A 13,977-nucleotide genomic window follows, 5' to 3' on the forward strand; every position below is an offset into this window, starting at 1 on the left:
ATTTATCAGACGGTGCCGGAGAGGGGTCTTTTGCAGGCTGGTAGATCTGGGCTTCTGCTCCCCTGGATATTGGGAGCTTGGAAAGAGACCTTGTGTTGCAGACAGCTGGCTAGACGCTTCACTTGCCAGATGACATCAGAGAAGTCTTTTGAAGGCTGATATATCTGGGTGTCCACTCCATGGAACATAGCCACAGGTCCATGGCTGCAGGTGTGTGCTCGTAGGTGGGTGTTGTGACAGGGATCCGGCTAGGCCTAATAAAGCCAAGGGAAAAGCTCCTGTAAGTATCACTAAAGTTCCAGTGACTAAGTGGAAGAAACATCCTGGGTATAGTGGAAATCCTGTGCACAATGTCAAGAGTGAGCCTGCCCCTTTAAAAGTTCACAGAGCTCAGGCAGGAACTAGAAGGACAGGGCTCTTTAAGAATTTAGCTGACTCTGCTGTTAGGGGGCGTGGTTGCTGGCCGAGTCTCCCTTTTTCTGAGCTTCCCTTGTCAGAAGGAGAAGAGAGGCAGCTGGGACTGGAAGCTGAGGAAAAGCTGAGAAGGAAGTCAGCTAGAGCAGCTAACTTATGGCCAGCACAGGAAGGTTCTCACATGGAGTGGGAAATGGAAAACCCTGAAGTACAATCTGAGGTTTGTGATATGGACTGGCTGGAGAACAATGTTATGCCTCAGGGGGAAGAGCACCCCATGGAATGGGAGTAGGTTTGGGAAAGCCTGAATTTTCTTTTCCTTTGTGATGGGTTTTTTCCTTTTTGGAGTTTTGTGTTTTGAAAGTATTTTTATACACTGTTTTGAACCTGTGCTGGAAGCTGCAGGATTTACCTTGAGCTTAGATGATTGGAAAGAGTGGCAACACCTGTAGGAGAACTGGCCTCTCTGCTCCTACTAAAGGGAATTGCTGTTCAAAGTTACCACAAACATAATTAGTGCCAATACTGTTAAAAGCCTTATATCCTAAACCATTACAGATGCATGAACTGTTCTATCTTACCTTGAAGGTGGCATATAGGATGAACGGTGTTTTGTGTTATTATTGTTTTGAGCTTATTTCTGAAAGCACAGCCGGTGCTGGGATTAGAACTTGCGTGTATGAGAAAAGAAGCAGCAGAGAAAACTGGAACGTTTGGTTTTTGTATTGATGCCAAATTTTGACCTTTTTGTTTGGAACTTTCATTGATGTTCAATAAAAGTGTAATATTTGGACAAACCAGGCCATTTTGGTGTGCAATTTATGGGAGACAACAGGCAAGCTGTGTTCCACCACCTTTATGCTCGCGCCAAGACAAGGATTCTGCGGAGCTACTAGGCCTCACCAGGATCCCGGTCCCACAGTTTCCAAAAGGGCACACACCTTTGGAGCAAATTCAGAGCATTGACTGTGGCCAATCAGACCTTAGGCTTAGTGGGGATTGGAGGGGATGGGCAGACCCGATAAGCCTAAGGTCTGATTGGCCTAGACTCCTAGAGCCTGGGCCAATCACACCTTAGGCTTAGCAGGGATGGGCCGGAAAGGGATGGGCCCGCCTCATTTCGAAGAGGCAGGTCTGCCAGATGGACAGTAGCAATACCCATCATTCATCCAACAATTAGAGGTTAGTTGGGGGGAGGTCTGCGGGGAGGGGGGCAGTGTTACCACAGGGGGGTCCGGAGGGGGGGCATCCTCTGGCAGGAGGGGTTGGACACCCTCCTGATGGGGATCTTGCGGGTGGGCAGCCTTCTGGCAGGAGGGGTTGGGCACTCTCCTGCTGGTGATCGGGGGTGTCGGGGGGTATCATTGGATGCTCCTGCCCATTAATTCTTGAGTTCAAAATAATGGTGTAATACCCACAATGGTAGTTTTCTTGCCATACCACTCGGGATCAATCTGCTGACTATGGGAACACTTGTTTTCTTTAAATAACCACCACCAACACTTCTGATAGGCACTGGAGGTTATAGCGTAAAAGTGTTCATGTTTGGGGGGTTGGTTATTGGAAGAGGCAACTGATCATTAGATTGGGCAGGAGAAGAAAGTTGGGGCTTTGATCAGGATATGTAGCTTAGATTGGGGTGGGTGTTCATCAAGAGTGCTGCTTACTGACACTACCAGCTTTAAAAGATAGTGGGTCTCACTGGACCCACTACCTTTGCATGGGTACAGTCAGAAATGTGTGATTGGTTCAGCAATATGAAATGCAATTTACTGTGCAAGTCATTAATGAGCAGTACTGAGGTACTGCAGATTAATGACTTCCATGATAAATTGGGCAAAAACACATTAACCCTCAGCCTTTATAGTTTGCAATATCTCCTACTAGTAAAGAAAATAACTTCTATTTATTTTTTATTAGATGTTCTGCCTCAGGCTGGCCCTACCACTAAACAGACTAGGTGTACATCTAGGGCAGGGGTGCCCAAAAGGTCGATTGCAATTGACCAATAGATCACAAAGGCAACAATGCCTTTGCATTCTACCTGCTTCTCAATGCCATAAACAGGACGCAGAAGTGCCGGACCCACCAGCTTTCCCCACCTCTGACGTCAATTCTGACGTCGGAGAGGAAGTTCCGGACCAGGGGGGGGGTGGACGGGACCTTGTGGGCCTGGCGCTTCTGTGTCCTGTTTACGGTGTCAAGAAGCAAGGAGAGCTCATAACTCAGTGGCGGTGGCTTGGGGCCTGTTTCCCGATTATGGCAGTGGTGGCTTGGGGAGGGCTTGGGGGGGTGCCCTCCCCCAAGCCACCACTGCCATAATCGGGAAACAGGCCCCAAGCCACCGCCACTGAGTTATGAGCTCTCCTTGCTTCATTGACACCGTAAACAGGACACAGAAGCGCCAGGCCCACAAGGTCCCGTCCACCCCCCCCCCCCGGTCCGGAACTTCCTCTCCGACGTCAGAATTGACGTCAGAGGTGGGGAAAGCTGGTGGGTCCGGCACTTCTGCGTCCTGTTTATGGCATTGAGAAGCAGGTAGAATGCAAAGGCATTGTTGCCTTTGTGATCTATTGGTCAATTGCAATCGACCTTTTGGGCACCCCTGCCCTAGATGTACACCTAGTCTGTTTAGTGGTAGGGCCAGCCTGAGGCAGAACATCTAATAAAAAATAAATAGAAGTTATTTTCTTTACCAGTAGGAGAAAGAAAGACAAAGAAAGGGGGCAGGCAGGGAGACAGAAAGAATGGGGGGGGGGCAGGGAGATGGAAAGAAAGAAGGGAAACAGAAAGAAAGGGGGGGACAAGGAGACAGACAGAAAGAAAGGGTGGCAGGGAGACAGAAAGAAAGAAGGGGGCAGTGAGAAAGAAGGGGGAGGGGGCAGGGAGAGAGGAAGAAAAAGGTGGGGGAGGGAATAAGTCTGGAGGAGAAAGCATACAGGAGGCTGAAAAAGGGAAGAAATATTAGATGCACAGTCAGAAGAAGAAAGTGCAACCAGAAACTCATGAAATTACCAGACAATAAAGGTAGGAAAAATGATTTTATTTTCGATTTAGTGATCAAAATGTGTCCGTTTTGAGAATTTATATCTGCTGTCTATATATTGCACTATGGCTCCCTTTTACTAAACCGCAATAACGGTTTTTAGCGCAGGGAGTCTATGAGTGTTGAAAGCAGCACGGAGCTATCACAGTTTAGTAAAAAGGGAGGGGGTATATTTGTCTATTTTTGTATTGTTGTTACTGAGGTGATATTGCATAAAGTTATCTGCCTTGTCCTCTTTGAAAAAACTCCGGAATATAAATGATAATTAACATTTTTTCTGCATACAGTGTGCTTTGTGTTTTTTTAAATTTTATTGTTGGTAGATCATTTTGACTTGGTCATTATAAAGTAGCTTGCAAGCCCAAAAAGTGTGGGCACCCCTGATATAGGGGGGTCAGATTTCAAAGAGTGGTAGCATGCCACCAGCATAGTTATCAAGATAGTGAAAGAGCATGCAAAGCTGATTTTAGCATGGTAGTGGGCCCTTTAAGCATCCATATGCACATGGCTGAAGTTCTGCTGTACCTCATGCTTTTCTATAGGAAGTTTGCATTGGAGCGGGTAGAACCAGAAGACCAGTGAGAGCAACATGAGGGTAGATTCTAAAAAAGTCACTGAAAGTTAAATGCAAAAATATTTGGGCCTAAGCATCAGTTCTGATATGCATTTCCATGCTAGTAATCTTCACATACTCCTGTTCAATATATTCATAAATGACTGGAATCAAGAACAAAGTGCGAAGTTATAAAATTCGCAGATGACACAAAACTCTCCAGTAGGGTTAGAACTGTTGAGAATGTAAGGAACTACAAAAGACCTGAAGAAACTGAGTGAGTGGGCAAATAAATGGCAGATGAGCTTCAATGTAGAGAAATGTAAAGTCTTGCACATAGGGAAAGGGAACCCGATGTATAATATACAATGGGAGGGATGGTACTGGGGGAAGGCAACCTAAAAAAGGTCTTGGGGGGGGGGTTTAGTGGATAAAACAATGAAGCCAGCGGCACAATGCGCAGCGGCCACAAAGAAGGCAAACAGAATGTTGGGCATTATCAAAAAAGGTATCACTACCAGAACGAAGGAAGTTATCCTGCCACTGTATCGGGCGATGGTGTGCCCACATCTGGAGTACTGTGTCCAATACTGATCACTGTACCTTAAGAAGGATATGGCGATGCTTGAGAGGGTCCAGAAAAGAGCAACAAGGATGATAAAAGGTATGGAAAACCTTTCATATGCTGAAAGGCTAGAGAAGCAAGGGCTCTTTTCCCTGGAAAAGCGGAGACTTAGAGGGGACATGATAGAGACTTATAAGATCATGAAAGGCATAGAGAAGGTGGAGAGGGACAGATTCTTCAGACTAGCGGGGAAAACAAAAACAAGAGGGCACTCAGAAAAATTGAAAGGAGACAGATTCAGAACAAATGCAGAGGGTGGTGGACACCTGGAATGCGCTTCCAGAGGAGGTGGTAGGACAGAGTACGATATTGGGTTTCAAAAAGGGATTGGATGATTTCCTGAAGGAGAAGGGGATCGAAGGGTATAGATAGAGGGTTACTGTACAGAATAATAAATGATTAAGGAATAAAAGGATCACTTCCAGGTCATGGACCTGGGGGGCCGCCACGGGAGCGGACTGCTGGGCATGATGGACCCCTGGTCTGACCTGGCAGAGGCAATGCTTATGTTCTTATGTCCTTAGAAGAAAGTGCTGGCTAGGACTGACTATGCCGCACTGCTGAGGAAGGCATCCCTGGTGACAGATGCTGGAGAGATTTCTGCCCAGTTACAACCAAAGAGATATTGAGTTGGCTAATGAGGCTCTCATAGAAACCATCCAGCCTAGACATATTGTGGTATTCGAGGTGTGCCTGCTAGGACTGGCCCTAGCATAAGGTCTATGCCTGGAGAAGTTAGTTCTCAAACTGCTCAAGCTAAACACCTAGTTTACCCTTTTTCCTGCTATTCCTACTGTGTCCAGTAGAGGGAGCTTAGGGGCTGAGCTGCAGTCTTCCCCTCCCCCTACATCTTCCCAAGTCTTGTGACCGGAAATGCTTTGCAACCTGGGAGTGTTGGGCGGGGCTATAGGTTCCTTAAACTCAGGTCTGAACAGTTAGAGAGGCAGAGGGAGAACTGGAGAGGAGGAGAACAGTCGCAGGAAAAGTACTGGCAGCCTAGCTCAGGGCTGAGAGCTCTGCAGGAACAACAAACCCCTGAGTGCATGGAGTTTGCTGAAGCTGGTGCTGGATAACTCCTGACCTCTCTGAAGTTCCACAAGCCATGGAATTGGAGTTAGAACCAAGTGCAGAGGTTCAGCTAGATTCTCAACCCATGGAAGTGTGTCTCTCCAAGGCAAGTAAGGAAAACTGCCTAAAGAGGATTTTCTATTACTTATGTTTTTGTATGAACTGTTTTTGGTTTGTTTTTGAAGCTGTGCTTTACCCACCCTGTTGAGGCTGAAGCAGGGAAGCACAGGAGTTTTAAGACTGGAAAACTTATGCTTAATAGTTTGCTGAGTTTCTCCCTATTTAAGGAGGGATGTGTGCACTTTACCCTGCCAGTGTGGTGGGGGAATTAAGCCCACGTTTTGATGTTGGGATAGTGGGCTCTTTTGTGTAGCATTAATCCGTCACGTGGAAGCACACCACCTGGTCAGCATTTTTATTGCTGAGGGAGAGCAGTGCTGGTCACTGACAGTGATCTGAGTACACTACCAAAGGGAAGAGACTGTTTTTCTTTTGAAAGAACTTTAAACTGATGCTCATTGATGAATACAGAGCACTTTTGTTATGTGAATTGAAAGACTTTATTGGTATGATATTGAAGCTCGAGGTTTTGGAAGACTGGATTGCTTGGTTGAAATTCCTGACAATTGGTATTTTTTTATGTTTTTTGGTTTCACTGTTATGTAACCTGTTATGTGCTCAACTGGTGAAACGCTTGAGATAACGAACTCTGCAAAAGTGCTAGTTGTTAAACTAGACTCCACTATCATTCAAAAGCCAAATTTTTCCTTTTAGACTGAGACACTGAGAACAATCAGACCAGCCTACTAGGTGTGCTGATGTAGGCACCTAATTTTAGCTGGACTTTATAGAATTTGTCCCTTCAAGGGTAGGGAAGGGATGATGCAAGACATCTTGGGGATCAGTGAGTGGGGAAAGGAGGGAAGGGGAGATACTGGATACCCTTGGGCTCGCCTCGATTCTGCCAACTAGACTGTGCACTTGAGTGCTTTGAATCTGAAATAATCTGACTCTGATGATGTTGTATTTATTATTTTTTTTTAATCAAAGATGGCAAATTAGATGAAAAAAAGGTGGGACTTAGGTTTCCATAGCAATTAAATTTGCATATACATGAACACAACAAAAAAAGTTAGCCTGAAAGTGAGTAGTCAGACAGCAGATGGCACCAAATATTTATTCATGTTCAACATTACATACTGTTTCAGTTTCCAGGATTTAAAATGATCAGACATATTCTTACAACATGTTGTCAACTCACTTAGATAATGTGTTTTCATGGTGCTAACCCACAATTGTTTCTTGGTTGAGTATAGGTTATTGATACAGTACTAGTATACAAATCCAAATAACTCAGATTTTTAGCTTAGTCTTTGAAAATGAAGGCCCAAGAAGACTTACTTGCAGTATAAAAGGTAATTTTCTGATATGATCTAGCTTCTTACTGCTATAAGTACAGTGTAGCATCTTTTGGTCTAATAATATTGATGGCAACCTGGATATGTAGGATTCAGTTTGGGTTTATTTATTTTCTCAGTGCACTCACTAATCTTTTATCTCTTTCAGATTCTTCATAGAGTTTCCTTTTTAATGAAGGTTCTAGCCTTCATACATACAGTCAAGCAAAAGTGAACCAATATGGTTTCAGTGTGTCTTTAGTCTTAGTCTGTTTCCATTTTGTACCTTCTACAAAATGCTTTGCTGAACAGGTAATTGGAAAAATGCATCACTAACCTTGTCATGTTTTAAAATAGGATTTAAATGGTAAACCTAAACATTAAGATGTAATTGGATTAACACAGTAGACATTACAGAAGTCTATTTTGGGAAGTATGAGATGTGTTCCCTTCTGAATATACAGGCAGTCCCCGAGTTACACCCAGCTGGCTTCATTTGATTTCACTGAGCAGTATTTCCAGTGGCATAGACTCCTACACTTCTCATGTAGCAGATTTAGGAATGATGCATGGCCACATTAAGAACCGTGTGTGATTGTGCATGCTATACCTTAGACTGCAGGGATGTCCAACCTGCGGCCCCGTGAAGTATTTTGTGCGGTCCCGGTCGAGGGCGATGCAGTGTTTTCCTCTGCTGCCAACATGCCGGCTCCCTCCTCTGTCTTGCTGCAGCATTTGCGCATTTGTGTGGCCCCAGACACATTTTTTTCAGCCAATGTAGCCCAGGGAAGCCAAAAGGTTGGACACCCCTACCTTAGAGGGAACACTGGACTAGGGACAGTTTGCCCTTGTCATCTGGGAGCAGTGGTTAGCAGCAAGAATTTTAATATCTATAAGTTCTAAGTTATATACAAATCCAACTTAGAAACAGCTGAAAATACTGCCATTTATCTTTCAGAAGGTAATTTTATAATAGGGTGCCTGGTTTAGGACTAGAGACATTTTGGATTTTAGAATTTTTCGGTTTTTGAAATGATGTGTCACCAGTGGCCGTGGCAATTCATGGCAGCCCTGCAGGCTTTTCTCTGCCACCTCCTGCCTTGTTAATATCACTTCCTCTTTCCTTCCTGGCTGGACATGACAGAGAGAAGCGTGCAGGGCCGCAGCAGACAGCAAATATGAATCGTTGCATCCACCGGCAGCACCTCCAGAGATATACCACTATGAGGTAAGGCGAAAACACTGAACTGCTCTCCATGTAGAGTGACGTCTTTAAAGTGACTTTGTGGCCAGGTTTTACTTTTGATGCTAAAATTAAGCTTTTTTTTGTACAAATTAACAATGCAACAATGTTACAAAAAAAAATAAAATAATGCAGGCTACATCAAGAATAACCTTAACATAGACAATGTGATGGCAATAATACATAAAGTAGGTACCATAAAAAAAGCTGAACTTAGTGCCAAATTCTATTAAGGCGCATGGGTGCACCTAAATCGTTATAGCATCAGTGCACTGAAATCTAGGTATAGCCACTTATGTTAACTCAATAGCAGGTGTAAATAAATATGGAAAACAAAGATGAAAATGTTATAATGCCCTCGTATCACTCTTTGGTACAGCAACACTTTGAATACTGTGTGCAATTCTGGTCGTCGTATCTGAAAAAAACGATATAGCAGAATTAGAAAAAGTACAGAAAAGGGCTTTGAAAATTATAAAAGATGGGATGACTTAAGAACATAAGAATAGCCTTACTGGGTCAGACTAATGGTCCATTAAGCCCAGAAGCCCGTTCTCACAGTGGCTAATCCAGATCAATAGTACCTGGCCAATATGAGGAAAGGCTAAAGCAGCTAGGGCTCTTCAGCATGGAGAAGAGATGGCTCAGGGATAATATGATAGAAGTCTATAAAATACTGAGTGGAGTGCAAAGGGTAGATATGAATTACTTGTTTATTCTGTCCCAAAAATACTACGATTAGGGGGCATGTGTTGAAGATACTATGTATTAGATTTAATGCAAGCTGGAGAAAATATTTCTTTACACACTGTGTAATTAAACTCTGGAATTTGTTGCTAGAGAATGTGGTGAAATCAGTTGTCATAGCAGGGTTTAAGAAAGATCTGGATAAGGGAGCTTACAGTTTAGCTGTAAGCTGATAACAGTGGCTGAGCGAACCCTTATACAGTAGTTACAGTGGGCTGGGGGTGGGGGGTGGGTTGGAATGTGAGGGTTGGTAGTGGGAGCTAGAGGTTGGCAGGGATTGGTGGTTGGGGTGCTAGGACAGGAGGATTGGTTGTTAGGAAGGGTGAAGGGTGATTGGTGGAGGAATTGTGTGGGATTAAGGGTGATTTTGGCAGGTTAAATCATTTTGGGAAGGGTGGGAGTATGGGAAGAGGTGGGTAGGCAGGGTTAAATTTGTTTCCTTCCCGCCCGCCCAGTTTTTTGGGTTGTTTGGTTTTGGTGGTTGGGTTGGTCGCAGCTTTTGCGGAAATGTGTTATGGGGGCAAATTGTGGACAGCGTGGCTTATGAAGTTATGTATTTTATGTGCTTATTCTGCTCATGTGCGGAACCGCCATGGGTGGCCGGCATGATTCTGCGATACCGTGAGTCTTGCTGGGGGAAGTGGGGTTTGCTGGAATGTGATGAATTTGTTGAGCTGAGCTAATTCGACACCGATTAGCATCAAGGGGTTTGAGTTTTGTGAGTTGCGCTAGTTCGACACTGAATAGCTCCAAGGTTTATGGTTCTTAAGCTACACTGAATTATTTATGTATGAAAATGTTATGTTTTTATGAATTCATTGATGGATAAGTTTAATAAAGCTGCGGCCCATGCTTTGCCATTACTAAGTGTTATGTTTCTTTATTCAGTGATGTGTATATGAGGAGTGATGCGAATGCCAGTGTTATTTCCTAAAAGAGAAGTTCATAGGTCATTATTGAGATGGCTTGGGGAAGCTTATTCCTAGGATAAGCAGCATAAAATCTGTTTTACTACTTGGGATCTTGCTAGGTAAACATAGAAACATAGAAGATGACGGCAGAAAAGGGCTACAGCCCATCAAGTCTGCCCACTCTGCTTACCCACCCCCTGTCTATGCCCTAATGACCCAATTTCCTTATCTTGACCCTCGTAGGGATCCCACATGGGTATCCCATTTATTCTTAAAGTCTGGCACGCTGTCTGCCTCGATCACCTGCACTGGAAGCTTGTTCCAATGATCAACCACTCTCTCTGTGAAGAAATACTTTCTGGTGTTGCCATGAAATTTTCCGCCCCTGAGTTTGAGCGGGTGCCCTCTTGTGGCCGAGGGTCCCTTGAGAAAGAAAATATCATCTTCCACTTCGACACGTCCCGTGAGGTACTTAAATGTTTCGATCATGTCTCCCCTCTTCCTACGTTCCTCAAGAGTGTAGAGCTGCAATTTGTTCAGTCTCTCTTTGTACGAGAGACCCTTGAGCCCCGAGATCATCCTGGTGGCCGTCCGTTGAACCGATTCAATTCTGCGCACATCTTTACTGTAATGTGGCCTCCAGAATTGCACACAGTACTCCAGATGAGGTCTCACCATGGCCCTGTACAACGGCATTATGACTTCAGGCTTTCGGCTGACGAAACTTCTATTGATACAACCCAATATCTGCCTTGCCTTAGATGAAGCCTTCTCCACTTGATTGGCAGTTTTCATGTCTGCACTGATGATTACTCCTAAATCTCGTTCTGCTGAAGTCCTAGTTAAAGTTTCTCCGTTCAAGAAGTACGTCCTGCATGGATTTCCGCTTCCGAGGTGCATGACCTTACATTTCTTAGCATTGAAGCCTAGCTGCCAGGTTGAGGACCAACTTTCCAATGTAAGCAGGTCCTGCGCCATATAATTCTGTAAACTGCATTCACTTACTATATTACATAGTTTGGCGTCATCGGCGAATAGTGTTATTTTACCTTGAAGCCCTTGAGTCAGATCCCCTATGAATATGTTGAAAAGGAGTGGACCCAGGACCGAGCCCTGCGGCACTCCACTGGTCACCTCCGATGTTTTAGAGAGGGTACCATTAACCACCACCCTCTGAAGTCTGCCACTCAGCCAATCATTGACCCATGCAGTTAGTGTCTCTCCTAACCCCATCGATTCCATCTTGCTTAGCAGCCTGCGGTGTGGGACACTGTCAAAAGCTTTCCTGAAGTCCAGGTACACGACGTCCAAAGACTCTCCCAAGTCCAATTTTCTTGTTACCCAGTCAAAGAAGCTGATGAGATTGGATTGGCAGGACCTACCCTTGGTGAATCCATGCTGACTGGGATCCCGAAGATTCCCTTCATTCAAGATCGTGTCCAATTTGCTTTTACTCAGGTACTTGGGACCTGAGTTGCCCATATTTGGAAACAGGATACTGGGCTTGATGGACCTTCAGTCTGTCCTAGTATGGCAATTCTTATGTTTTTAAGCCTAAGTGAGCTATGCCACATGCACAACCTACATTATTCTATAAGTTTTGGTCAATAGATTTGAAAATTAAACTCTAGTGGATCTAGTATGTCCTTATATGCCTATGAGAAATTTGCATTTTTGGGTTCATTATTATTAACAGTCTCTCCTGTGCATACTGCGAAGTTGACATCTAGTAGAAAGGGGGCTTTCTTATGTGGCACCAGTTTTATGGAATGCTCTTCCTCAGGCTGTGAGAGCAGAATGTGTGTTTTATCTCAGTTTAAATGTTTGTTAAAGGTCCACAGTTTTGTTTCTACATTTCTGTTGTACTCTTAGGGCTGGATTCTGTATAGAACGCCTGGTCTCAGAACCCTGGGGTACGCCAACCACTAGTGGGGTAGCAGCAGAAGAGGACCCACCAACACATACACTGAAGGTGCAATGGGAGAGGTAGGAGGCAAACCAGGAGTGGACAAATTTACGGAATCAAAGAGTAAGCTCTGATTAACAGTATCAAAGGCAGCAGAAAGGTCAAGAAGGATTAGGATCGAGTAAAGGTCCTTATTATATTGTAGTTGTTTTCCCATTTCTGTAATTATTTTATGATTGTATACATTTTTAAATTTTCTTTATAGATAGCTATGGGAGATATATTTGAATAACACCTAGATCTGATATATTGTGGGTTGAAGAAGCTTGATCTGTCTTTTAATTTTCCAAGGGGCCCTTTTATTAGAGTACAATAAGGTTTTGCAATTACTGTGCATTAACAAGAAAACTTAACCAAGTGTAAGTGCAAAGTCATGCAGAAAATGCAGGGGACAGGCCCAGCATTTACCCTTCATTTACCTCACAGGTTAGAGCCATAACACACAGAATCACATTACATGCAAATACATAATTTATCAGGAAGAAAAATGATATGTTGATGCTCCACTCACATACATTCCCACTCCTCTCCTCTCCTCAACACTCCCCCAATTCAGTTCACTGACTCACTCAATCCTCCCAATGGCATCCCTTCTATGATCTCCTCTACTCCGCTTCCCCAATTAACAACAGATGATATGTTCCTCTCCTTTTTTTTTTTAGGTGTTCTTTTTTTTTTTAGTTCAATGATTTTATTGAATATTATAGGAATTATAAACAGAAAGCAGTTCAAACATATAGATCATAATAAAAATCATGTATCAAATATTCGTATCTACAATCATTTGAATAAAACTAGATTAATGAGAAGGATCCAGAGTATCTGGAACTGCTTAGAAAAGGAATAGAAGAAGACAGAGAAGCAGGAGGGATAAGAGAAAGAGAGAGAAAGATAAAGGAAGAGAGAGAGAATGAGAAATAGAGAGAGAGAAAGAGAGAGGCAGAAGTGTCTATAGAGCAGAACGAACATATGAATCTAAGAATGGCCAAGGTGATTTGTTTCGTGTCAAGTTTGTGGAAGATATGTTCCTCTCCTGACTCAAAGCTCTATCTAGATTTGCACATTCCATCCCTCCCCTCACCCTGGCCCCATAGTCCTCCATCACCCTCAGGACTCAACCAGAGATGATTATTGGTAGAATAGTGGGCCAAGATTGGAGCAGTTCCACCTATCTCCAGATGGCCACTCCAAGCAGCAGTCTTTCAGAACTACCTTTAGGGAAGGCTGACTACTAGCAATAGTACTGTACGATTAAGTCTAGGGGTCATTGTTGTTATATTAAGATCCAGAGCCAGAAAGGTGGCAGAAGAGGGGGACCATTCCTGCTCTTATATATTATACTACAAACAATCACCTCTAGATAAATCCTGGGAGTGATTGGAGCCTAAAGGAGATGAGAGTGGGGGAAGGGTTGGTCTAGGCAAATCTGGGGGTAGACTTTAAGACAGGGAGGGCATATTACCTTTTGCTAATCAGGGAGTGGATCTCGGGTATGCATATAGAGGGTTAGAAGGTCATGGATTTAGATCAGATGAGTGCAGAGGAAGGGAATTGGATTTGGGAGGATCAGATGGTAGGAGGCTGTGGCCATGCTACAGGACTGCAAGGACGGTAATTAGAGAGACCTCCCAGGAAAGAGACTTGGGAGTTATGATTGACAAGTCAATGAAGCCGTCCGTGCAGTGCGGGTGGCAGCAAAAAGGGCGAACAGAATGCTAGGAATGACAAAGAAGGGGATCACAAACAGATCGGAGAAGGTTATCAAGCCACTGTACTGGGCCATGGTGTGCCCTCACCTGGAGTACTGCGTCCAGCACTGGTCACCATACATGAAGAAGGATACTGTACTACTCGAAAGGGTCCAGAGAAGAGCGACTAAAATGGTTAAGGAGCTGGAGGAGTTGCCATACAGTGAGAGATTGGAGAAATTGGGCCCCTTCTCCCTTAAAAAGAGGAGACAGAGAGGACATGATCGAAACATTCAAGATACTGAAGGGAATAGACTTA

This window comes from Geotrypetes seraphini, chromosome 2, assembly GCF_902459505.1.
Source record: "Geotrypetes seraphini chromosome 2, aGeoSer1.1, whole genome shotgun sequence".
NCBI classification, from domain to species: Eukaryota; Metazoa; Chordata; class Amphibia; order Gymnophiona; family Dermophiidae; genus Geotrypetes; species Geotrypetes seraphini.